This window comes from Microcebus murinus, chromosome 14 (genome assembly GCF_040939455.1).
Source record: "Microcebus murinus isolate Inina chromosome 14, M.murinus_Inina_mat1.0, whole genome shotgun sequence".
Lineage (NCBI taxonomy): Eukaryota > Metazoa > Chordata > Mammalia > Primates > Cheirogaleidae > Microcebus > Microcebus murinus.
The window spans coordinates 41,347,189-41,371,990 of NC_134117.1; the positions used below are offsets into that span (position 1 = coordinate 41,347,189).

At 33.5% G+C, this 24,802-nt stretch overlaps 1 long non-coding RNA gene across 2 annotated transcripts in view; it reads left to right on the forward strand.

Annotated features, from left to right (window-relative positions):
- The window catches only part of LOC105870290 (uncharacterized), a 101,136-nt gene that overhangs the window by 70,571 nt on the left and 5,763 nt on the right, over positions 1 to 24,802 (forward strand). The window contains exon 3 of one of the 2 annotated variants that reach the window (XR_001153537.3): positions 11,443 to 11,694. The exons of the other annotated variant lie outside the window; for it this stretch is intronic. This is a non-coding gene — a long non-coding RNA (uncharacterized LOC105870290). Of the gene's footprint in view, positions 1 to 11,442; positions 11,695 to 24,802 lie in introns of those variants that run through there. 2 annotated transcript variants of the gene reach the window in all.

Here is a 24,802-nt window from a genome sequence, read left to right on the forward strand (position 1 = left end):
CAAAACCAGGAAAGGATGCAACAAAGAAAGAAAACTATAGACCAATATGCCTAATGAATATAGACGCAAACATTGTCAACAAAATCTTAGTTAACCGAATCCAGACGCTTATCAAACAAATAATCCATCACGACCAAGTGGGCTTCATCCCAGGGATGCAGGGATGGTTCAACATACGTAAATCTATAAATGCAATTCACCACATAAACAGAAGCAAAAACAAAGACCACATGATTCTTTCAATAGATGCAGAAAAAGCTTTTGACAAAATTCAACACCCTTTCATGTTACTTTTTATTTTAGTTACTCTGCTCCAGACACTTTGGCCTTTTAGCTTTTCCTCAAACATGCTAGATCCATTTCCACTTTAGTGAATGTGCACTTATTATTACATATATGTAGGAAAAAACTTCCCTAAAATGTTTTTATGACTAGCCCCCTTCTTATCTGTATTGAAAAGTCACTTTTTCTTTTAGGATGTTCTTGGTCACACTATAAAATTTATTGTCCAATGTGATATGTCATGCCCCCATTTTCTATATCATCTCTATATTTCTTTCACAGTTTTTAGTATCCATCATACTATATATTGTATATATTTATCTTATTTAATCTATCTCCCCAACAAGAAATAAATTCCACGAAGGCAGAGATTTTTGTGTTTTGTTCATTTCTGTATCCCATGGGCCTAGAATTTTGCCTAGTGCATAGTGGTTACTTAATAAATATTTTCTGGATTAATTCATTTTTCCTATAGTGTTTGTATATGCTTGTGGAATAATACAAATGTTTGAAGTAAAAGAAGAAAAACAGAGAAAAGGTTTCAACAAATTATGTATTTCGTCTTTAATATAGCTGATACAAATATTACTAGATCTCATGACTTTTATCAAGAATTGCCTTATAAACAATTTGAATGTTTTAATTCTCTATCCGACATCATTCCACACACACACACCCTTGAAAATTAATATTTGTAGAGTTTACACTTGATGACAATTGACTAAGCATAGGTTTTTTACTGAGTAATGTTTTACAAAGAAGACTAAAACAATTTTGCATAGAAAAAGAAGAAATTCATCAATAGATAAAAGGATAGCCTTTTGGCCACTTTTTAATGGGGCTATTTGATTACTTTTTCTTGCTGATTTGCTTGACTTCTTTATAGTTTCTAGTTATTTGCCCTTTATCAGATGTATAGCATGCAAATATTTTCTCCTGTTCTATAAGTTGTATATTTGCTTTGTTGTTGTTTCCTTGGCTGTGCAGAAGGCTTTTAATTTAGTCAAGTCCCATTTATTTATTTTTGTTGTTGCCATGATTGCCCTTGGGGTCTTCTTCATAAATTATTTGTGTAGGCCTATATCTAGAAGAATTTTTCAACATTTTCTTCTTGACTTGTATGTTCTCATGTCTTAGATTTGTCTGTTATCCATTTGAATTAACTTTTGTGAGTGATGAGAGATATGGATTTTATTTCAAATCCTTACTACATGTGGCTATCCAATTTTCCCAGCACCATTTATTGAATAGAAATTCTCTTCCCCAGTGTACATCCCTGTAATATTATGATTTTTCTTTAAAGGTTAGCCTTTTGTAAGACAGACAGTAGATGGGAGCATAGTAAGCATGTTGATGAATCAGAGATGGGAAGCCAGAGTGAAGGATTACTGTGGTGTTGAACATGGTAGGAGAGACTTATCCTTCCAGCAGACTCCTGGAGAGGCACATGTAGTGGTTATACATTGAAGGGAGGCCAAGAGTGTAAGGATGGCTTCAAATGTCTGTGGAACAGCTACACCAATTCACATCAGCCAAGAAAACTGATTAGCTGACCGGACACTTTGATTAGCATCTAGATGAAAAACAAAACAAAAGCAAACCATAGTTGGCCCTTTAAAGAAATAAAACAAATTAAAGAGAATTAAGAGTAAGATTTCTTTGTAGGATAAAGTCCTTCTCAACATATCCCTTTGGAGCCTGCCCAGCCTAACAACCATCTTTCTACCCTCTTTCCCTAAAGCAGGTAAGTTCTATTGGCCAGTCGACTTGTCAGGTCACCAGCACCTGTCTCATAATCAGAGCTCTTGTTAAGTATTTCCATTCAGTGGAGACATCTATCAAGAGAACACAAATACATCGCAACTGCACAGTATACTTCATGCCAGCCTTCCTTTATTATAATATTATTACATTGTCAAAATTCATAGCTTTTAATTTCTGTTTTTAGTCTAATTCACATGAATGTTTACTCTAAATATAACTCATTACAGTGCTCACTCCAGACTTTCTGGAAGCTGCTTTATTCCTAATCTGTCTATTGATACATCTCTTTATCATTTGCATTTCATTCTCACCTCTTTGTCTTGGAAAGGTGTTCACTGGTATTATGTTCTTTAGACTCTTCCAGTAAATACCATTCCATTAAATCTTGAACCTTATTGCCTGCTTTATATTATCAATGAGATTATCAAATCACTTGGATTCCTTCTAACTTCCATTTCTCCCTTCTTGGAATGCTCAGTTCTCCAGATCCAATCTGGAACAAAATTACTCAAGGTTTGGATTAACCATTGTTTTTTTATTCAAAATGTCATCAAGTAAAAGCTTATTCCACATCAGGAGAATAATGAAGGAAATTAACAGAATGGTCAGTGATGTTTAGGTTCTCTACGGAGTAATTGTTCCTAATTAGTATATTCATTTTGCTTTCTGTTCACTAGTTTATTCTCTTGTTTTTGAAGCATATCCTCAAATAATTTTATATAAACAGAGGCATAGTAAGTAAAAATTTCTGAGTTCTTCCATGGCTGAAAATATCTGTATTTGACTGTAACATTTGATTGACACTTTAGAAATGTATTTCTAGGTTGAAAATCACTTTTTTATTTTCATAAGAAATCAGAAGCATAATTTCATTGTATTTAATAATCTAGTTTTGTTTATAAGAAATTTGATATCAGTTTGATTTTCATTTCTTTGTATTTGACCTTTTTTGTCCTCTTTTCCTCTCCCTTGGATCTTTTAACAATTTTGTTGTCCACTGTTATTTTGAAATTTCCAGATTTGGCTTTGTTATTATTCATTTCTGCTGGACAATGAATGACCTAGCAAATCTCTCAATCTCTTATCCCTATCTAAAACATCTGTGTGTCAGATATTAAACAAGTTTGCATATGTTATATTTTTAATCATGTATCCATCTGTTTATTTACTTATAAAAATATAAATGTTACCAATTATTAATTTTAGCAACAATCTGGAGAGGGCACAGAAAATATAATAGTTCACACATAACAAAAAAATAAACATTCCCATCCTTGAGGATGTACAATTAATGGTACAAGTGATAGGACACAGGAAATTAAAAGGGTGAAAATTGTGAAAGTTAGTGTAACCAGCAAATCTCTTCACCTTATATAAAGACATGTCAAGGCATCAGCTAAAATGGATGGAACAAAAAATAGAGACCTAAATGCATTATTTAGATTTATAATCATTCAAAAAAGTAAAATAAATAATGCATTTCCACAAAAAGAGGACGGGTAGCATGTATAAGGGACATCAGGAAAATATAAGTGAGCTGAAACATCACCTTATGTCAGGTTACTAGATCTGATGTCAAACTTTCATAGATTAAAACAAATCGAGTAAGTGTATCATTTAGCTTTATAGAATAATCCATTATATGTCTCTAATGATTAGAATTCAGAAATAAATGACATTTTTAAATTTAGGGTGGAAGAGATGTAGCAACTGTAATAAAAGACTGTGGTTATCCTTATGGACACACACACATATAATTTCACATGTTAATAATGTGAAAGTATAAATTTTAAAGTTTAATTGAAAAAAATGCATATCCATTTTGGGTTGACCCAAACTAAGAATTGCGTTTCCTTTAAATATCACTGAAAGAATTCTTATTTAAAAATATAAATAAAATTAAATATTCTAATAATTTAAAGTGTAAACTTATTTTAAAAATCAATTAAGGAATGATAGGAATTTCACACAAAGGAGTACCTACCTAATTATTATGGCATTTTTTATATGAAAACATTTAGATATGAAAAATTTTCTACAACCCCAAAATGATGAACTATCTTGTGGAATATAGTGATGGCATTAAATATCATGTTTTTTGGTGAAAAGAGAACAAAACAGTAAGGGAGGAGGAAATGAGGAGATGTAGGTCAAATGATACAAAATAGCAGCTATTCACCATGAATAAGTCTAGAGATCTAATGTGTAACACAAGGTAGTTAATTGATATTGTACTGTAATGCTAAATAAGTTATGCTAAATGAGTAGATTTTAGCTGCTTTTGCCACATTAAAAATATAGATAAGTTTTTTAAAAATCATGTTTTTCTGGAGTACTAAAACATATGAGAAAACATAATTACTATCAAGTTTTAAAAAATTTAATATAAAGTTATATGTACATTAATACTAATTGATAATTAAGAAACATTATTTATAAACAAAACTGGAGAGGATAATGCTAGGGTGGTAGGAATATAATATTTTTCATTTTTATCTTTATGGTTATATAAAACTATAAACATATAATTATATAAATATATAATAAAATACATTATGTGAATATATAACGTGTTATATATAGCATGATTATATGTAATTACGATATTGCTATACATTAAAGCTCCATATTTAATGATCAGATGTTATTCATAATTTGAAAATAATAAATATTATCAGGGTAAAGTTACAGCATACAGTATGTGGTAAACAGAGCTCGGAATGATACATTGGATCAGTCAGCATTTTTCATCAGGACAAAAGATGTCATTTGTTGCCAGCTGCCCAGCTCAATTTGGTATGACTGGGTGGCTTATGGTATCTTATGGTCTCATTCTTTTCCGAGTCACTGATCAGTTTTCTTAGTAAACTCTTTGACCTTCTTAAAGTTGAAGTTTTAAGTTGCAAAGGAGTTTGCGGCTTAGGCAAAGACTGCTCTCTTTAATCCTCCAAAACCATGAGTTAGAATTTGGATTAGATTCGGAGAAAGCTCTGGGGCATCTGTAAAAATGAACTCTTATTGATTTGGAAATTTAAAAAACTATATTTTTCCCAGACATTTCTGTTAAGAATAGGCACAGAAAAAAAATATACACATACATACACTTATGTATATGAATATATAAAAACGCACAAGACTCTTTCTAAAAAAACCAAAAAGTGTAAATGATATATTTGAGTAGAAAATTAAAAGCAAATAGAAATTTATAAACTTGTTATTCTAAATTTTCTATATTTTCCTATGATTTCTATCTTTGATGGCCTAATATAAATCCCCTTTCTTATATCCATAGCTAAATAAAACATCATTTACTATTTTCATACATTTAGAAAAAGTCCTGCATAAATTCACTTTAGTATTTGGGTGACTTGCAGGGATTGCATCTTATAGAGATCTCCTGGAAAGGAAACAGCTCTTAGAGACTTTAGTATCATAATTGGGCTTCAAGGTCCTCTTTCATTTCATTTTAATGCAAACTCTCTTTCGAAGTTAATATTTGTAAAGCTTAATTTCAGGAGTGTAGCCTCCAAAGCCAAAATAGTGTGGCTCTGTATTCAAAACTTCAATAATATGATTCCAACCTTTTTATTGCATCTGTAACTACTTCCCTGCAGTTCTCTACATGAACACAGAACAAGCTGTCTCTCCTGCTTTCTTGCCTCGATCCATCCTGTTCATGTTGCGTAGAGCGCTCTTTGCTCCTATCATATTTAACTGTGCAGTCCTACCAGCCCTTGTAAGCTCAGTGCCATGGTTCTTTAAAAGTACTCTCCTCATCCTAACAACTACAAGTGAATATACCTATATAGCTAAGGTTGTAAATGTGATATGGGCACACATAATAACTGCTGTCATTTCTTTATTAGAAGTTTATTTTCTAATTTTGATATCAATCCCAAATGTAGGCCTCTCCCTAAACTTCAAAAATAGGTCAATCAGTATGTTTAAAAAGAAAAGCCAATCAGAGTGTGAGAGGTAAGCAGCAGGTGAATGGCTTCAAAGACTCAATCCATTTTGTTAAATACACAATGTCCCATTTCTGTCAAACAATCACATAATCTATCCTAATCAGGTAGAAATAAAAATTACTGCTAAACTATGAAGGTGATAACTGCAGGGAACTATTCAGTATCTATTCTCTGGGATGCTGTGGTCAAAAAACATTTTTAAAAAATCAAATCAACCATGGTTAAAAATACATATGATCTCTATCAGTGTTGTTGTAGCTTTAAAAAAAATCACATAAAAAGAAAACTAGTACCTAATCATCAAAAATATTATAGGCATCTGTTCTAACACTTTTCTGTATTTTTTAGCTCATAAAATGGTTACCATTATATGTTGAATTATTTTCTCTAAGAAAATATTTAATAATTGTTAACAATGCATTATTTTATTAAATTTAATGAATATTTCTAAAAATCAAAAATTTTAAATATACTTTCAGCGACTATAATTTAAACAACAAATGTTGGCATGGATGTGGAGAGATAGGAACACTTATACACTGTTGGTGGGACTGCAAACTAGTACAACCTCTATGGAAATTAGTGTGGAAATACCTCAAAGAATTAAAAGTAGACCTACCATTTGATCCAGCAATTCCACTATTGGGTATTCACCCAAAGGAAAAAATAGACATTTTATAAAAAAGACATCTGCACTCGAATGCTTATAGCAGCACAATTCACAATAGCAAAGATGTGGAAACAACTCAAGTACCCATCAGTCTGTGAGTGACAGAATAAAATGTGGTATATGTATATATACTATGGAACACTACTCAGCCATAAAAAATAGTAGACTAACATCTTTTGCATTATCCTGGATGATGCTGGAGCCCATTCTACTAAGTCAGGTATCAAGAATGGAAAAACAAACACCACATGTACTCACCATTAAATTGGTACTAATTGATCAACACTTATGTGCAAATATGGAAGTTAGAGTCATTGGGTGTTGAGCAGGTGGGAGGGAGGAGAAAAGCGTGGGTAATTCATACCTAATGGATATGGTGCACACTTTCTGGGGGATGGACATACGTGTAGCTCTGACTCTAGCTGTGCAAAAGCAATTTATGTAACCAAGTGTTTGTACACCTGTGATACTCTAAAATAGAAAATAAAAATAAATAGATAAATAAATTTGCCTAAATGGTTTAGTATAAAAATCCTTCCTATATTGAATGCTAGGATCCTGTGAGTTTATTTGTAGCAAGAAACTTACATGGAAAATTTCTTCTAGAATTTATAGTTACAAACTACTGAAAATATTTTTCCCTCTGTATTTAGATTTTCTTGGAGTTCCAATCCAAATATTAGAACAGTGGACATTCCTCCTTATTTAAAATTTTTATCTTATATTATTTAGATATACTTTCATGGCATTTTGTTACTTTTTATTTTAGACTACTTGGGTATCCAGAGTATATTGCATTGCTAATAACTTAACTGTATTATTTTTCTTCTAAGGAAAGAAGAAGAATATGTCCTACTGACAAAATTATGTCAATATTATCATGATAACAAGTAATTAGAAAAATATATATATAGAGAGAGATTCCAGGACTGTGCAACTTTTTCCTTTTGTTTGTCCTTTTGATAAATGCAGATCTATTAAATCTAACTTTCTGCCTCAAGAAACCCTGATGTACAGTAAGCTACAATGTCTTAGCTTTGCTCTTTGAAGCATCTTGCAAATTACTAGGCCACAAACCAGTGTTTTGCATTTTATTTATTCTTAGTGACATAGTCAAGTGCTCCCAAATGAGCTCTTCAATCTTAATCAGAGCATTTCAGAGCTTACTCAGGATCACCAACATAAAGCCCTTTGGCCATGAAAGGCTATGATGGCCAGTCGTCCTTCTTACATTTAGGACTCTGAAATGGATTGGGTTGTCTAAAGATAGAGTTTAGTATCATATTTGCATCATCTTAAAAGTGTTGTATTTCTTGCCAAAGTATGTGTATATAATTCTCCTATTCAGCCTGTGACCTCTTAATTATTTCAGAAAAATATTTGAGAGATACACTCCCAACTGTTGGCCAGGGGGCTTAATTATACTAAATTATTTTTATTCTTAGTGTTTACTTCATACGATTTTATGTAGTATGGTGGCAGAACCCTTCCTGTAATCAAAAAGCATTTTTCTTAGGTCTGCGAAGCCTACTAAAGACAGAGGAAGAAATAGAATTCTCCCTTTACAATATATATACACAGACACATACACACACAGAGTCTTATACACATACATCTAACACACGTAACTAATAACCATCACTATTAGTTACATATTGCTGTTTTAAAAAATTACTACAGAACTTAGAGTTATATAACAAAACATTCATGATCTTACAATTTCTTTCAATCAGGAATCTAGAAATATATTGGATGGAACTCCTACTTTAGGGTTTCTCAGAGGCTTCAATGAGGCCATGGCTGCATTATAGTGACCCCAAAGGATTCACTTCCAAGCTAAAATGCTTATTAGCAGGATTTAATTCCTTGCAGGCTGGTGGACTAAGAGCCTCAATTCCTAGCTGGCTCTAAGCTGGCAGCTGTCCAAAATTTCTTACCATGCATGTTTCTCCAACTGGCAGCTTGTGTCAAGTCAAAAAAACAACAGTTAGCTAGCAAGATGAAGTCACGCTCTTTTGTACCCTAATCACAGAAGAGATTTCATTCTTGTCATGTTGTATTGATTTTAAAAACGTCATTGGGAGATGGACACGCTTGAAGCTCTGACTTGGCGAGGTGGGCAAGTACAACATATGTAACCTAAACATTTGTACCTCCATAATATGCTGAAATAAATAAATAAAAAGTCATTAAGTCCAGCCCAAATTCAAGGGGACAAGGAGTTGATTCACAAAGGTATGAATACCAGGAGGCAGAGATCACTGAGGGACTTTAGACATCTGCTTATCACACTAATTAAAGAGAAGGACTTGCTAAGAGCCAGCCAAATCTGTTCTGTAATCTTCAGCTCAGTACCCACTTTGACTAATTGAATTTCCAGGAGCAAATATGGGGATGGAATCTAGGAAGTAAGGTGTTCCTTCAAGAGATCCATCGGACCTGAGCTAAAGGGCTATGATGGAAGACAAAATTAATTTTGATTGCATTCTATTATATCCAGTATTTTCATATGCAGTAAGACTTTTAATGTGGTCACCCGAAGTGTATAGATATCCAGTAGTTAAATGTATATGCATTTGTTTCTTAAATTTCCAATAAATGATTCATCTTCAACACAAAAGTTCTAAAACCAATTTAAATTAAATATAGTTATGGAAACAGCTGCTTACTTCACTTCTTCATTAGTATCTTCATTAGTTCTTTGTTAGTATCTCTCTCCTTGTTCACATGGAATATTATCTTTAATTGTGATAATCTGATTTGCTACTCAATTTTGTTATCTCAGATATGGGAGTTATAATACATGTGCATGCTGGAATTATGAAAACAAAATTAAATGCGATAATATGTGCAAAAAGTGTAGATGGAGCAGGCACTGTCATTACTAGGGGAAGGATAGAGACAGACCATGGCAATTCACTGAGGTTCAATGTCGGTGCAGGGATAACCTGAAGCATCTATTTTAGTCTGACTCAGGAAGCAGATGTAGGAAACAGTAATATCTACAACATGCTTGAAAAAATTGCCACGTCTCTGAGTTGGGTAGAGAAGGAAATTCCTAGATTTTTTTAATGCTACAATGCAATATGCAGACTACTTATAAACATACTGTTAAATAAAGAAGACATACCTCTTTTAGATATAAGAATTATTTTCTCCTTTTAAGATTCAATAATAGTATAGGCTTCAGAAATATGGCTTGTATTATATTTTGAAATATCTAAGCTGCATTTCCTTATAATACTACCTTTATTAAATTTTGCCTAAAACTGGAGACCAAATTCTGTAAACTTAAAGCAACATGTGAAATAAAGCATTTTCCTAATACTATCTACTGCTATTGTTTTTCTCTAGAGATAAGTATAAAATGATGTTTGATGGTCTATTATATGCTTACACAATTATAAAGCATTAAAATCAGAAAGTGGAAAATGAGACAGCAATATCTGATCACCTTAGCCTGGCACACCCACCACATTATGGTCTCATTAAAAATTAAAAATATCCAACTGTTGTGCCTGTTTTAGTTTTTATGTTTGCCTTCAAAAAATAAACTATGAAATTGAAATCTATCTTATAGTTTATTTGAGCTTGACTCTTCTAATAGAGCTGTCCTACATATAAGAAAAATTTTCTATATGTCAGATTGTCCTACTGATATCTATACTTTGAAAATATGCTGTAGAGAATAAAAAGAAGAGAATTAATGCTATTATCTGCTCTTCATTGCCTTCAATGAACATTTCTCTGCCTAACTGTATACCATTAAATGACATTTCAGCACAGTTATCCACAATAAAATGTGTTTATGTCCATTTAAAATTATAACCAAATCCACATCTTTAAAATTAACCTAATGAGCCTGTTACCTATCTGTCTGTTGGCAAAAGTAAAGGGAATTGACAGATCTAGAACTCATTGTCATTGAAAGTCATGAAACTGTCCTTCCTTTATTACTCTTTCCACACCAGCATGCATTAAGTGATTCAATTCAATTAGACTACATACTTATGTGTATGTCATGTTTACCACACACCGATAAGCACTGAAGGGAAAGCAAAGAAGAATGAGTCTCATAATCTCAGCTCATCAATTTATGGAGAGTAAAGAAGAATATAAATACTAGAATAAAATATTAGTCAGCATAAGATACTTACCATATAAAAGTTTATAGAAATGCCCCTTGGGATTCAGAAAAAAAAAGAAAGAAAGAAAACATCCATTGTAAGAATCAGACAGTTTTCACAAAGAGGATGGAATTTAGATTGGACTTTGAATCAGTGGGGAGAGTTTAAGTTCCTGGGGAAGAGGGGATAGGACAGAATCATGGAATTTGTGGTGTGGACAGTTTGCTTAGAAACTAGCGTGCAACATATAAATCACAGCCACGGGAAAGAATACCAGGTAGTAGAGTATGGGAGGGCAGGGGAAGTGATGTCAAGGACCTTTGTCAAATGGTGAAGAACCAGAGTAAAGAATTATAACTTAACTCACAAACAAGAGAGCTTTGTAAAGTTTTGTTAATAGAGGGTGATGATTGTGGTAACCAGCTTCCAAAATACCCCACAATGGCTGCAACTTACTGGCATTCACACACTTTTGTAGTACCTTCCCATTTTGTACCATAGTTTGTTTATGTAACTAACTAAATATGGCAGAAGTGACGTATGCCACTTCCACTATTAAGTTATAAAACCTACTGTAGCTTCCATTTTGCTCTCTTTTTCTCTCTCTTTCTTTGTATCCCTCTCTCATTAGTCATTTTTGGGAACCCATGTCATAGAGACTTCTGTGGAGAGGCACACATGATGAAGAACTGAAGTCTCCTGCCAGCAGCCACATGAGTAAGCTTGGAAACAGATCTTCCAGCTGCAATCAAGCCACCAGATACTACAGCCCCACTCATGACTTGACTGCAACATGAGAGAGAACCTGAACCATAATTGCCCAGCAAAACTCTCCTAGATATCTGGCCCTCAGAAACTATGTGAATAATAAATGCTGGTTGTTTTTAGAATGATAAATTTGGAGATTATTTGTTATTCAGTAAGAAAAAAACTACTGCAAGATGGATGGATTTTGTGCCATCATTCATTCATGTGGCAGTAGAGTTCTAGGTAGATTAGAAGAGAAAGCCTTAAGAAATTAGATGAATTTTAATAATTTACTATGTATGTTTTGTGCATTTCCTCATTTAATGACTCAGGTAATCATTTAAGAGAGATGCTATTTGTATTTCTTTTTTATAGAAACTTAAATCATTAGACATCTTGCCCAGGATCACACAGCTAATAAATGATAAGCCAAAGTTCAAACTCTTACCTGTTTATATAAATAAATATTGGTTGAATGAATGAGTAAATACGTGGGTACATGTCTTATGAGTTGTTATAATGCCCTAGTAATACTTTTCTCTTGCATTTAAGAAAACTTGTAGATTCTGAAGTAATGCTAAGAACATTTTTTATACTTTCCCAATAAATGAAATCAAAGAAAAGTTTCCCATAAAATGCATGATTTAGCATGTTTCACTGGTACAGATATATTGAAAGATTTCATAGTGCAAATCTTTGCAAACCATGTCTTTAAACTACACTTTCTGGAATTTTATGTATGAATGATTTCTGGGAAATGCTTGCTTTTGACCTTTTTTTAGGTTTCAAGCAATAAAAACCATAGGAAAACACTCCAGTACAAAATGTGAAGTCCCGAACTGGGACTCAGTTCAACATAGTTTAAAAAAAAAAAGTCTTAGTCATAAGGTTAAAGGGAGGGTACAATAAACATAGGAATGGAAGAAAAGGAGCAACAACAACAAGAATAGGCAGCAGCAGACAACAGCAACACCCACAAAACTCAATTATAAAATATACATGCGGCTAAAAATACAGAGATAAACCGAAATATTTAGGGTAAAACCCCAACAGATTATCTTTTACAAGACAACATACCTTAATGCTTAAGAGCACAGAGGCCAGAACCAATCTGCCCTTCATGGGCTACAGGACCTTGGGAAGTTGCTTATCATGTAATCCTCATCTCAAAAAGGGGTCATAATTGTGCTTAACTCATAGGGTTGTTGAGAAAATCAAATGCCAAAATGTGCCCTATGTTTTCAAGAGGGGCTAGCGTAGATTAACTGTTGCATATATATTTACTGCTACTAGACAGTGTTATTTTGTATAACATCTAAGTCAGCAGACCCTGATAGTATGTAAAACACATGTGAAGTTGGAGCAGGAGGGCCAGAAGGGAGCTCTGTGGATTTTTACCGCAGATAACATGAGTGCAACTAATGCTTGAGGAAGATACAGATATATATGGAAATGAATCGCCCCTAAAGGAGAGGATAGCAGGTCTACCAATTAATTTTTTTATATTTTTTAATGATTATCAACAATAATCATTTATAACTCCAAGAAACAAGATGAGGGCTATTCTTCCTTAAATTTTATGCTCTAGGTCAGGCATCCTTAAACTGTGGTCTGCGGGCCACATGTGAGTGTTTTTGCCCGTTTGTTTTTTTACTTCAAAATAAGATATGTGTAGTGTGCATAGGAATTTGTTCATAGTTTTTTTTAAACTATAGTCCGGCCCTCCAACAGTCTGAGGGACAGTGAACTGGCCCCCTGTTTAAAAAGTTTGAGGACCCCTGCTCTGGGTGCCTCACTTGCCTCACCCTAGTCCTGGCCTTTTGGTACAAAAATGCGTAGAAAACACGTAGTGGATATTTGGGTGATTTGCTACTATTAGAACATCCTTGCTGTTCTCTAAAGGAGTTGTGAAAAACAAATCCTCCTGAGTAATCTTACATTCCTGTGTTTTCTGTTCTTTTTAAGTTTTATTTGTCATTTCCAGCAGATAAGAGTTGCAATGGTATTTCAGGAAATTTGTGGAAATTGAAAAAATGACAGTTAGTGCAAGTTGCTGTGTTTTATTTCAAGAAATCTTCCCTGGTTTTGCTATATTTGCTAGACACAATGGTTCTAAACATAACTGTCTGGAAAAGGTATTGAACTGTAGGGATAACACATGTGAAAACAATATTCCTGCTCAAGGCAGAGTTCTCCCAATCTGCTACCATTTCCCATTAGCAGTTCCCTCCAGATTATTATATAGTGAATGAGGAATATCCATTCTTGACTGGGAGATGAATGTTTACCTTTTTAAAATGTCATAAATTATTGGATAATAAATTCTATTTTAATTAATATAAATTATTAATATAAAATAATTACTATAAATTAATATAAATTTTGTTCAGAGTTAAAGCAAAATGTTTGGTGCTGTTTGAAAATTTTTATTAGGAAAATACCTTCTGAAGAACTATCCAATCTAAAGGGAAATTTAAAAAACGTCAATTGTGCTCCACATTATAACTATGAAATTAAAAAGCAGATGTGAAAGATAGACAACCGATGAAGGCATATAAGGAGAAACCTTCTAAAACTGGAGTTGTTAAGCAGTAAGAATAAAATAGGTAGTTTTTGCCAAACATACGCAAGGCACCAAGTACTGTGTTAAGAACATTGTTATCTTAGTCTAAATGTACAAAACCCTACAGGGTAAGTATTAATAGTATTTTTCTTTTACCTATGGAAAAAAATGAGACTTAGAGTAAATCATATTTTTCCAGAGGCTTATTCTTGACATAGTTAATATATACAGGATGCTACCAAGGCCACTGGGACAATGCACAACTTTGCCTTCAAGAGGTTAGTATGTGTTAGACACATGGGGGTGAGAAGGTGGGGAGGTTACTGAAAATTCTGAAAACTGACAACTAGGAAAGTAGAACTGAGAAAGATCATTGTGTAAAAATGATGCAAAGAAAGAAATCTTAGAATCAGGGTAGGCATTTCCAATGCTGATTAATGATGAAAGAATAAAAAGATTAATAAAAAATAGGACAATGTTTATCACATTTTGATTTCAACAACAAAAGTGTTAATAGTATACATTGATTGAAAGATTCTGTGCATGTGGCACCATGCTAAGTATTTTGCATGCACTATCTCAAAACATCCTAATAATAGTACCTATCCTTAGGTAGGTACCATTATTATCCTCACATTGCAAATGAACAAATTAAGAATTTCAAGACTTTAAGTAACATGCCCAGGCTGCACAGTTAGTACGGGATGAATTATGGAGTCAAAGCCAGGCCCATGTTATTATAGAGCCTATTCAGTCAAGCTCTGAAGTGTCATATCCATTCCATTATATTATATTCAGGCACACTTTGATCCTCACAACAACCTTATAAGATACACAATGACAAAGGCAAAAACTAAAACTGAGAAAGTGAGTTTAGGTCACATACCTAGTATTCAAACCCAAATTTGATTATATTGATGCCTAAAGGTATAAGAAATATGCACTGAAAATGAAGTACTTTCAAAGCAAATAATTTACCAAACAAAAGTGTCTAATCTTCCTGCTTTGATGAACGATTATCCTCAGTTTTAAACTAAATAAAATACTCCCCTGGGATGTTTACAATACACAACAGTTGTTTATTTCTCACTAAGATCATTTTATATTTATCATTTGAGAGCTTCCAGGTACAGTTTATTGATGAGTTCAATGAGAACATTTAGGAAATGAGAGAATCAATCATAATTTAGTTGTTTTATTCCAAAAGAAAAAAAATCCATAATTTAAAAAATACATAAAAAACTATAGTGTTTTTCTCAAATTGATTTAACATTAATTGCGTTAATGATTTCCAACTGAGAGCCTGCAACAGACTATATTGCCTTTGCGTGTGTTATACTGCCTATTATGCATTGATCAATGCAACAAATACACCATTTCATAGCAAGACCTAGCATTATTAGTTGGGAATGTTCAAGGAGAATGAAAATAGGGAAATGAAAAGATTACACTTAAAGGTGGCAATATTCAGCTGAGATTAGAAGAGGGTATATGAATAGTAGTAGAAGAAGATAACACCCTTTCTAACTTTGTTGGTGAAGAGTTTCCTTGTGTCTGTCTAAAGGATATTTCTTTCTTTTTCTAAACTTGGAAGGACGAGGGAAGTTTGTGCAGCACAGTCTGCTGTGGCTGACAGATGGATCAGCCGCCTACACCAGGATGATAATTGGCTTACACCTTCTCTATTAACAGCGGTAAAGCTGGCCAGAGATTGATTCAGACACTTGACCTGACATTTCCTTGACTTACATTTTTCCTAGAAGTGTAGGGATTTTTTTCACTTGTTTTTATACTTTAATTCAAAATTAAAACTGTATATTACAAAATGAGGATGATAACTTTAAAATTCCTTTAAACAATTTAAAAATGAGAGGCTTAAAACAAAAATTAAGACAGATTTTCTTTATAAATTAATAACATATTCTAAATGTCTTTGAGAAATGGCAATACATTCAAGTTGGTTTCCCCCCTCCTACAACTGTGACAGACATGTAAGAGATTTTTCCATTCATTTTCTCTTGAGCTTGGGCAAGGTAGTCAATCCTAAATGACTAAAGCAGGCTCAATAAAAAAAACATCATTTGCCATTCCTGCTCTAGGCCACACTATTGTGTCCCAAACACATACTGCTCCTGACATAATTCCAAAGCAAAACCTTGAGCTGTAAAATCTTAGGGTGGAAAACAGATTACCAGTGAAGTTTGAATAATAATCACTATGTTAAACCAGCAGTTTTTTTTTTTCTTTATGCCAAACTAAGGAAGTCTAATGACTCTTCTTACTGCTGAATTAGAGTCAAACAACAAACACACATGCACACAAATAAACAAACAAAAAAGGGATTCCTGAGTTGCTGCAGCAAATATTTCGCAAAATATGGATATTTCTTATATTGGATGCACTTAATGACTGAGTAGCCAAAGTTTGTGCTACTGAAGAATAAGAGGATATTTGAGAAGCAATATAATCCAAATAAATCATTTTTCAAATAATTAATATTAAAAACAAATAAATATACAAAGTTTAAGGTTCTGTAATAACTACCTGAGGCAAAAGTTGATTTCCAGATTCCACTAGGCAGCATTCAAACTATTACTCCTACTAAACTAATTGAGGAAAATCAAGGCTAATTGGCAACAAAATGAGGAACTAATATCAGAAGTGCCAAATTTTTAAAAAAACATGATTGTTTATGAATAAAGAGGTAATATGTACATACTTCTCTTTTCAAGAGTAAATGCAGCCTTTTCAGCAAGTCTTTTTTCTTTTCTTTATAACTTTCTGAGTTATAAAAACCCCTGGAATGTGATGCCCCTACTTGACTGCTGGAATTAAGATTCTGGGATTCAGGCTGAGCAAGTGCAAGGTAGCAATTACTCATGAACAATTTTGCATGAGTGCTTTATCTTACACAAGTAGCAGTATGGTTAGAATTGGTGTAAGTAGCTGGTAGGAACTAAATTGATATGAAATGAGGATGAGAGTCTTCTGGAAATCTCAAATTTGAGCAAATGCAAAAAGATTGAGTTCTCTCTACAATTCCTAATAAAAGAAAACCCATTGGTTTCTTCTTTGTCATTTTAATTTAGAAAGTATAACACTGGAAGTTATAAGGCACTAACTCTGGGAACACACCAAAAGAACTGGAATCCTAGCTTCTCTTAAAGGTTCTCTGATTTCAGGTGAATTATTGAAATTTGCCGATCTTTAATTCACTTATTTTGAAAGTATCATAAATAATAGTCCCTACCTCATAGGGTTATTATAAGAGTTAAATGAGTTTAAGTATGACACATACTCAACAAAATATCTGTCACTTGATAAATACTCAGTAAATGTTAGCTGACATTGGATATTAATAATACTGCTGTGTAAAAATTTGCATTAGCTTCATCCTCATTCCTTATGGACTCACTTCCTCTCACTCCTTGACCATTTTTCTTGAGCTCTCGGAGGCCTGGATCTCTCCCACAGTTGCAATACATTTTCACTCCCTTCTGTCTTCTATTTTCCTTGATGATTCAGGATTTCCTCAACAATCTTTGACATCTGTTTGTTTTTTGCTTTGTTCTACATTCAGTCTCCCTTGTAGTTGTCCCCATATGGGCAGCTACCCACATAGCCCCAATCCCTCCCCAGCGGCAATAGCCTATTCTTTTCTTTTCCCCACCTCGTGTGGGTATGGACATGGTTCTATATGTGCTGTTTGGTATCTGACACCCCAGAATGCAGATTATTAGTTCATGGATAAACCACCAAGAAGACAGAAGAGGATACTTGAGCTATAAACAACTGGAGTTTCAAAATACAAAAAGGGTACTTTCAATTATGTTATAACAACAACAGCAACAATAAAACTTAATGCTTAAAGCAGCAAATGCTAATTCATTTCTTGCTCAGACTTTATAGCCATCTTGGGAGGCAGAGGGTTCTGCTTGATGTTTTAATCAGGTATCCAGGCTGATGAAGTACTCACATTTGGAACTTGTTGCAATAGAAAGAGTAAAGGAACAGTCATCACGTACAATTAACACAAGACAATTGCTTTTACAATTCATTAGTGAAAACAAGGCACATATCCATACCTCACTGCAAAGGACTCTATCCTACTATCCTACTATCCTTCTATCCTACTATCATCTGGAATAATAGTAAACAGCCCTAATGACCACGAAATTGCTAACCAATGAAATAGACTATGACTCCTGAAAGCATGAAATGTATTTCATGAATCTTTATATTTACTTCCTCAAACAAAAACCTTTCCTATAGTAGTTATGCAATATATGCTTTTGTAATGACTAAATAAATGATCTAATATATTGGATCATAAAAATGAATCCGAAAGTTTGTTATGCTAACAGATGTGATATATAATGTTAATAGCATTAACAGTTTTAGAAGAGCTTATTTACCAAGACTATTATTGCCTACATATTCCTTTTGCTTAGTAAATTAAAAAAAAAATTAAAAGTCTTCAATTCCAACCCTGAGATTATTAAGGTTTGCTCTGAAGTCTTTTACTACACAATGTAATTTAAAGCACTCTTGGGACGTTGCCAAAGTTTGCCATTGAGATCTTCCTCCGAAATTACTCTAGCTTTAAATTGCTTAACTTGCTATAGGAGAGCATTCATATTCAAAGCTGTTAATCATGTGCACTGTAGTATTATGAAGGCATTTAATGTTTTTTTCCCTTTGGGATATTAGGTGTCATGTTATCACACCATAATCATTACTTTAAGTGCATATTTTAATTCTCTTCTCTTTCCACCAATGCACACCTCCTTCTAGGCTTGTATCATAACTTCTGTGTGCCTGTTTCTGTTTCTGGGGGAAATTATTGTTATTGAATTCCTAGTATGACGTCATTCCAGTGGTTTTCAGACTTATACTTGACCTGACTGAATGAGTCATGAATGAATGGAAACATATTCAAAGTGCTGTGAATGTGTGTGTTGCAAACTATTAAAAGTATCGACAAAGAGGAAATATTGAGCTATGCTATGACAAGAAGCTTCTTGATTTAAGAATGCTAAATGTTGCTGTTTTTATAATAAAATTAGAAATGCAATGAAAGAGAAAAAATCAAAACACTTTGTATTTTGGAGAGGAAGGGCATAACTCTAACCCTTCTAGGGAGAGGCAAAGATATACAATGTAACCAAAATATCAAAAAAAAAATCAAAACAAAACTTTTTATCGAGTGATGGGCAGGTGGGAGGGGGGAGGAGGAAAGGAGTGTATGCTCCCATAACGTGTGTGATGCATACCACCGGGGGATTGGACACATCGGGGGGGAGGGAGGGAGGGGGGCAGGGGCAATATTTGTAACCCTAACAATATTTGTACCTCCATAATATGATGAAATAAATAAAAAAATTGTATTAATAAACAAGTAGTATAGTAGGAATGTGAACCACCATATCTAGCTGAAGTCCTGCATTCTGCCATCTGCCATTAAAAATGTCACCCTCCCTATTAAAACTTTCATGACCTGTTTTTTTTTTTTTTCCTTCTTCTCAGGAGATTCTACTTCCCAAATTTGTCTAAAATTTTAAATCATGACATGTTGATGGCTGTTTTTTTCAGTTGTTACTCGTTTCATACATGCATTTTACTAGGAAAATTTGTAATTTTAGTCTAAATGTGAAAAGGATAAAGGGATATTCAATTGTAAATTGTGAATGTTGTAATTCTCTGATTTCTAAGAAAGAAACTTCTTACTTGTAGGATAAGGCCCTAAAATTTTCATGATTCTGAAGAATCTGGGAACCAGAGAAAAAGGAGTATCAAAGAAGGCAGAAGCTAAATAATTTGGATCTATATAATAAAGATCTGGGCCAGCAAGATAAGATGACAGGACATTTGGGAGAAACTTAAAGTAGAGAAGTTGCTGTGAAATATTGAAAGAGAGAGAGAAAAAGAGTCAGAAAGAAGACAGAAGCTTTCAGGAATCAAAGAGGGGGCATCACTACAGATCCTTAAGACATTAAAAGATGACGAATAAACAACTGTGAACAACTTTATGCTAATAATTCTGACAGTTACATCTCTTTAGATATTCAGTAGTAAAAATGGTGTATTATAGTTTTAGTTTTATTAGCAAGTTACAAATATTTTTTTCTTATTTGTTGTACCTTTTTACACAGCCATCAGCTTCAGTTCTACTTGCTACACATCACTGCCAAAATTTAGTGTTGTCAGTCTTTCTAATTTTACCCTTTCTGATGGACATATACAGATATAACACTGTGGCTTTAATTTGTGATCCCCTTATTTTAATGAGGTTGGGCACCTTTTCATACACTTATTGAAAATTTGAATATCCTCCTCTGTGAAGTGGTATGCTAATTCATGTCTCTTGCCCATTGTCTATTAGGGTGACTGTCTTTTCCTTATTGATTTATAGAAGTCTTTTATTTTTAATTCACTAGATACTTTTTTGATAATTATATTCAGTATTTAAAATATATTTTCTAACTCTGTGGATTGCCTTTTTATTCTCCAAATTGTGTCCTTTCATTAACAGAATTTTCTAATTTTAATGTACTTTATCTTACCAATGATTTTTTTTAGGTTATTGCTTTTATATCCTGTTTGGGAAATCTTTACCTAGTCCAAAGTTGTGAAATTTTTGTAGTTTTCTTGTTGTTGTTGTTGTTATTGTTAATTTTTTAGATCTATAAAGCACATTGAATTGACTTATGTTTATGGTATGAGAAAGGGGCTGATTTTAATATTTTTTTCATATTGACTAAACTATCCTTTTCTTACTGCTATGCAGGGCCATCATCACAATAAATTAAATGTCTACATGTATGTTGTTTCTGGGCTCTATATTCTGTTCTGTTTTCTTATGCTTTTATCCTTGCACAATTATCATAGCATTTTTTTTTTTTTTTTTTTTTGAGACAGAGTCTCACTTTGTTGTCCAGGCTAGAGTGAGTGCCGTGGCGTCAGCCTAGCTCACAGCAACCTCACACTCCTGGGCTCAAGCAATCCTCCTGCCTCAGCCTCCCGAGTAGCTGGAACTACAGGCATGTGCCACCATGCCCGGCTAATTTTTTATATATATATATTAGTTGGTCAATTAATTTCTTTCTATTTATCGTAGAGACGGGGTCTCGCTCTTGCTCAGGCTGGTTTTGAACTCCTGACCTTGAGCAATCCGCCCGCCTCGGCCTCCCAAGAGCTAGGATTACAGGCGTGAGCCACCGCGCCCGGCCTATCATAGCATTTTTATTAGCAGGTTTATAATAAAACTTTATATTGGGTAGTTTAAGTGTTACAAAATATTTTTCTTTTTTAAAGTTACCTTGATTATTCCTTCTACGTTTTTACATAAATTTAAAAATTAGCAAATTTTGTTTGAAATAGAAAAACCTGGAATTGTTCTTGAAATTGCAATTGGTTGACAGATTAATTTTGGGGAAAGCAAATCTTTTTGATAATACTAAATCTACCAGTGCATAAACATTGCATTTTCCTCCATTCATTTAGTTTTCTCTAACTTTAAATAATGTGTCCTAAGAGTGTCTTGACATCTTTTTTGGTAAAATTATTTCAGATATAGGGAGTTAGTATACTTACTAGGGAGTTAGTATAACTTCCTAAAAGAACTAAATTATTGCTTCGGCATCAAATACAAAGAGCCAGCTGGACAAGAGAGGAAGGTGAGGTAGGTGATCTGTGGGAGAGATTCAGACTGATAGGGCTTGAAGAGGAGGAAGACTGTGACAAATTGGGAAAGAAGAAGGGCTTTCATATGGCTAAAATGTAGTTCACTATGACTGATCATACTAATTTACATTATTTGGACAGAATTATTCAAATTTTAATGATTATTTTTTGATGATAGAGAACATAGAATTATTTTTCTCAATGTTCAAGTTATTCTGTGTGAGATTTCTCTTGCTAAGGAATGTATTTAGGCAATTTCTTGTTATAAATCTCCTGAATGCACTGCTGTATTGCTATTCTGCTAAGTTAAATAGTAATTTCATTGAGTCCTGATACACTTAATGTATTTTCCCAGGTACCTAAGTTATTAAGAGAGAAAGAGATAGAGACTTTGAGTCTCATGATGAAAGGCTCCCTAACTTAATATCATATAATGTATAAATATATGAAACTTGAAAATATATTTTATAATATATAGAATACATCAAGAAGTTTGAAGTAGATTGATACATTTGAATAATCGTAATGGTAAGAAAATGTTAAACTCTTGCTGTGAAGAAGATGTGTTTCAAGCCACATAACTGCTCATTTGTGCATTATTTCAAAAAAGAGGCAATGATAATTTTCTGTAAAATAAGAGCAATTGAGGAAGAAATAGATATGGAAGCAGAAGGATAAGAACAATGCTCCAAAGGAACTGACATTTTGGAAATTGAGGTAAAAAAAAACCAGCCTTAGTCTTCAGTGTGAACACACAGAGTTGCAGGAATTAAAATCACATAAATGATTAGAGAGAATGAGAAGCAGATCTGGGTCCTTGCTTGGTGCTAAAAGTTACAAAGATGGGGAAGGCAAGTTTATAATATTTTAGACTAAAAGGATTTTAAAAGAGACTATAAATGATAGAAAATAATTTGTCATATATATTCAGAATGAAATTTAAAATGTATTAGTAATATAATATTTATGGAATGTGGACTGCTGCTAATACTAAAGCCACTTGATACTATTTTTAATAAGCATTTGGTATTGTGATATAAAGTTTCTATAACTTTCTATCACAGGGTCAATAGTTTGAATTCACACAGGTCAACAGTCAGTGAAATGCATTATGCTTATTCTGGATCTTGTGAATTGCTGCAGCAGCTGACATTCTGCTCTCATCAAATACTCTAAGCAGGTGGCAATATCATTTGATGAAATAACATGGACTTGGGGTAAGCAGACTAGCATTCCAGTGCCAGAGCTTGTACATAGTAACTGTTTGGCCTTAGGCAAGCCACATGGGATCTCTGGATTTTTCTTAACTGTGAAATGCGAAAGTTCCTTTTAAATCTGTAAGTGTATAATTTATAAACCTGATTGAAAATTTTGTTTATTTGTTCATGTAATATCAGTACAATTAGCAGGGCCAAGGAATAGATTACAATCTCAAACTACTATCTTTACAGCACATGTTGAGACCCTTCTCTGTGAATTGCAGAGGACAGAACAATGAGACAACCACACATGTTGGAGCAGCAAGCTGCCTTGCTGAGAATGATTGAATTGTCACCTATGCTACCTGACAAGATTTAGTTGAAGATTGATGCAGCCCTCTGGTTTCAAAATCCTCTCTCATTATCAGAAGCTGGTGTTTCCAGCATTTCATCATTTGAATCCAGCTCTCTTTTATAAATCCAAAAAGCTGCAAATGGACGACCGACGTACCCAGAGAACCCTTCTCTGCTTATTCCAGGCTAGCATACTCGGTATAGACAAAGTCTCTATCTTAGCTGGAGCATGAAGCCTTTCCCAGGTAATTAAGTTGGACCATCTTCATTCTGCTAGCCTATCTCTCACAATAGACAGATGTTGATTAAATGTTATTTCCATTTTATTTTTACTGCCTTCCCACCCTGCTCATTCTATTTTCCAGATAAACCAATTTCACTGCCCCAGAAATTCTCATTAAGAACTAACCACTAGTATATATTCTTCCAGAGTCACTTCTTTAATTTTTAGTACACTCTTGGATGTGACCCATATTATTCTTTATGATGCCAGAATTATTTTGTGTAAATGAAATTCAAGTTATAATCAGAAAGGATTTAGAAATACTTGGAGTTTATAAGCCTAGATTTCTCAACCATTTTCTAGCTTCTGACATTCTAGAAACAGTGTGTAGAGAATCACCAATTTAATCAAAATCCTATTTAGAAGCATTGAAACTGGAAAGATCATGAGGAAATAACCTACTGAGAGATTAAAGTAAATATAAATAATTTTTAAAAGAAATAAGAAAAAGGAAATCATACAAAGAAATTTCACATTCCCAGTAGCGATTAACAGCCGATCTTGATAGCTTATTTCGTAAGTACTGATTCAGGATTTTCCATGAGATATTCAAAAATTGTTTTTATTTCTACATAAAAGATATAAATCAATTATTTTCAATTATGCATCTGGATTTCTCAAACCTACTACTGGAGTTATTGAAATGATCTCAGAAAAATATAATCAAATACAATTCAAAGTAACATTTGCTGAAGATTACCCATCCTTGAGATAGCTTTCAATAAATTTTATAAAATGCCTGTAGGTGCCACAAAGAGCAGTGAAGGAAAAGCATAAAGGGAGGCTGAGGTTATATACACGGTTTCACTTTACCTAGTCATAACATTTTTGTACTTGTGAAATACAGCCCTGCTGAGGTTGCATAATATTAAATGGATTTGTTCTGTAAAATTTGGATTCAGACAAAAGGTCACACTCAAGGATTCAGAAGGCCACATGTGGAACCAAAGCCACAGGTTTCGCACCCCTGCATGTGTAGTTGTTCTTTATAAAGGAGAAATCTAAGATTCTATTAGCTTTACTTGGATACCTTCCTATACAACCTTGTCCATTTCTTTCTTGCCTTTCAAATTCTCAGGGAAATGACAAACTCAGTGCAGGCTGTGGCAATGGTCCACATAGCTCCTCCAATTTAGCATAATTCTTTGATTTTCTACCCAAG